This window comes from Chrysochloris asiatica, unplaced genomic scaffold (assembly GCF_000296735.1).
Source record: "Chrysochloris asiatica unplaced genomic scaffold, ChrAsi1.0 scaffold00086, whole genome shotgun sequence".
Lineage (NCBI taxonomy): Eukaryota > Metazoa > Chordata > Mammalia > Afrosoricida > Chrysochloridae > Chrysochloris > Chrysochloris asiatica.
In genome coordinates, this window is record NW_006408604.1 from 3,737,675 (window position 1) to 3,741,035 (window position 3,361).

The following is a 3,361-nucleotide window of genomic DNA, read 5'->3' on the forward strand; positions in this document are numbered from 1 at the left end:
GAACATGATCAACAATTCTCAAGCTGGAAGAACTGAATCAAAAACTTCAAGCTAGCAATATTCAAGAATTCTATGGGAAAATATTGAATGATGTAGAAATCATCAAAGGTATACACAGAGTCACTGACCAAAAAGAATATATGAACTATATAACTCAATACTGGTCAATGTATGAACTATATAACTCAATGTATGAGTGTATGAACTATATAACTCAATATTGGTCAACTATGTAACTATATAATGATCAATGTTCAACCATTTCAAGAGGTAGCTTATGATCAAGAACTGATGGTAATGAAGGAAGAAGCCCAAGCTGCAATGAAGACACTGATGAAAAACAACATTCTAGGAATTGACAAAATACATATTGAAATCTTTTAAAACAGTGATGAAGAATTGGAAGTGCTCACTCATTTATGCCAGAAATTTGGAAGACAGATTCAAATTTGTGCCCATTCCAAAGAAAGGTGACCCAACAGAATGCAGAAATCATTGAACAATATCATTAATATCTCATCTGGGCTCTGAAATTCTTCCTTCTAAAGAAAATATTTTATTAAGTCTTTCAATTTGGATATGTGGATTATAAACTTATTTTTTTTTGCCTGGAATTATCTTTGGTTTACTGATATTGTTGAATTATGGTGCAGCTGGATATAAAAATCCAGTTGAAGCTTATTTTCCCTGAGTATATTAAGTATATTGTACATTAATTTCTAGTACTAGGTCAGAAATTAATATCCTATTAATTGAAAATCAGATCTTACATTAACTTTTTAACCTTTGAAAATATTCATTCTCTATCCTAAAGGTTGCAAGTAAAATTGTCCTAAAGATAATATAAAAATGGCTGCAACCATCCACTGACAGAAAACTTCCAGAGGCTCAAGATGGATTCAGGAGAGGGTGTGGAACAAGGGATATCATTGCTTATGTCAGATGGATATTGGCTGAAACAGAGAATACCACAAAAATGCTTATCTGTGCTCTATTGACTATGCAAAGGCTTTCGATTGTGTGGATCAAGGTAAGATATGGACAACATTTCAGAGAACGAGTTAATACTGCTCATGGGGAACCTGTACATATACCAATAGACAGGCATTCGAACAGAACAAGGGAACACTGAAAGGGTTAAAATTTGGAAAGGTGTGCACCAGGGTTGTTTTCTTTCACCAAATTTATTCAATCAGTATGCTGAGCAAATAAACTGAGAAACTGGATTATATGAAGAAGAACGTAGCAAAAATATTAGAGAAAGACTCATTAATAACCTGCAATATGCAGAGGATACAACCTTAATTGCTAAAATGAAAGAGGACTTAAAACACTGATGAAAATCAAAGACCACAGTATCGGTTGCACCTCAATGTAAGAAAAACAAAAATCCTCACCTATGAACTAATAAACAACATCCATGTAAATGGAGAAAAGATTGAAGTTGTCAAAGATTTCATTTTGCTCAACTACCAACACTCATGAAAGCAGTAGCCAAGAATTCAAATGACCTATTGCATTAGGTAAATCTGTGGCACCAGACCTATTGAAATGTTGAAGAGCAAAGATGTCAGTTTGAGTACTAAGATGCACTGGCCCCAAGTCATGGTATTTTCAGTATTCTCATATGCATGTGAAAGTTGGACAGTGAATAAGGAAAACCACAGAAGATTTGATGCACTTGAGTTATGGTGTAGGAGTAGAGAATTAAAAGCACCATAGACTGACAAAAGAAAAAAGCAATCTGTCTTGGAAGAAGTACAACCAGAATACTCCTTGGAAGCCAGGATGGTCAGACTTTATCTCTCATACTTGAGACATATTATCAGGAGGGATCAATCCCTGGAGAATGATATCATATTTGGCAAAATGGAGGGTTGGATAAAAATAGGAAGATCCCCAATGAGGGGTATTGACACAGTGGAAGCAGCAATGGGCTCAAACATAGCAATGATTATAAGGTTGGTACAGGACTGGGCAGTGTTTCCTTCTGCTGTGTATAGGGTCACAGTCGGTACCAACTGATGGCATCTAACAACAATAGCAATACTAAAGGCAGTCATATTTTAACATAGGAGACATACTTGCAATACACTTTTGCATATAATTATTAAAAGTGTGAAAATATTTTCTATGCAAATTATAACATGGAGAATATTAATTAACTATCAGGTTTCCAGAGAAGATACATGAACTGATAGTTGAAAGATGCATTTGTGAGTTCCCTAGAGTGAATAAAATTTTGCAAGGCAGAAAGTTGTGAAATAGCATTACAAATTTGAGCAATTTAAGTACTTTGACATATCTGAAGTGTTTCCAAAGGGTATTCATGAGCAATGAGGCTAAAGAGACAGGCAGAAATAAATTCATTGAAACCTTTGTATTCTCTGAAAAATGCTTGACATTTATCCAGTGGCAATTGAAAGGCTTTCAGAAGGAGAATGTTAATCAGATTTAAAGTCTAGAAAACTGCTTGATAGCAATGTGGAGAATTAGAGAATTCAGAGGTAGTATTTGAGTAAATGGGTATACATAGAGAAGGGTAGAAAGAGGCCAAAAGAAGAATTTTTTTCTGTTCAAAAATCCACAAAAAATTGTTGTTGTTAGGTGCCATAAAGTGGGTATTTACTCATAGTGACCCTATGCACAACAGAATGAAACACTGTCCAGTCCTGGGCCAACCTCACAACTGTTGTCATGCTTGAGCCCACTGATGCTGCCTCTTTGCGAATCCATCTTGCTGAGGATCTTCCTCTTTTTCTCTGACTCTCTACCTTATCAAACATGGTACCTCCTGACAATATGTCCGAAGTATGAGAGACAAAGTTTGGCCATCTTGGCCTCCAAGGAGCACTCATGGCAGCTCATGGCGCTTTTAATATTCTTCTCCAACACCATAACTCAAATGCATCAATTCTATCATAGTCTTCTTTATTCAATGTCCACCTTTTGCATGCATATGATATTATTGAAAATACCGTGCCTTGGGTTAGGTGCACCTTAGTCCTCAAACTGATATCTTTGCTCTTCAACACTTTCAAAAGATCTTGTGCAGTAGATTTGCCTAATGCAATACGTCGTTTGATTTCTTGGCTGCTGCTTCCATGAGTGTTGATGGTTGATTAAAGAAGAATGAAGTTCTTGACTATTTCAATCTTTTTTCTATTGATAGGAATGTTGTTTATTGGTCCAGTGGTGACGATTTTTGTTTTCTTTACAATGAGATGCAACCCATACCGAAGGCTGTGCTCTTTGATCTTCATCAGCAAATGTTTTAAGTCCTCTTCATTTTCAATAAGCAAGGTTGTACCATCTGCATATTGCAGGTTGTTAATGAGTCTTCCTCCAATCCTGATGCCAC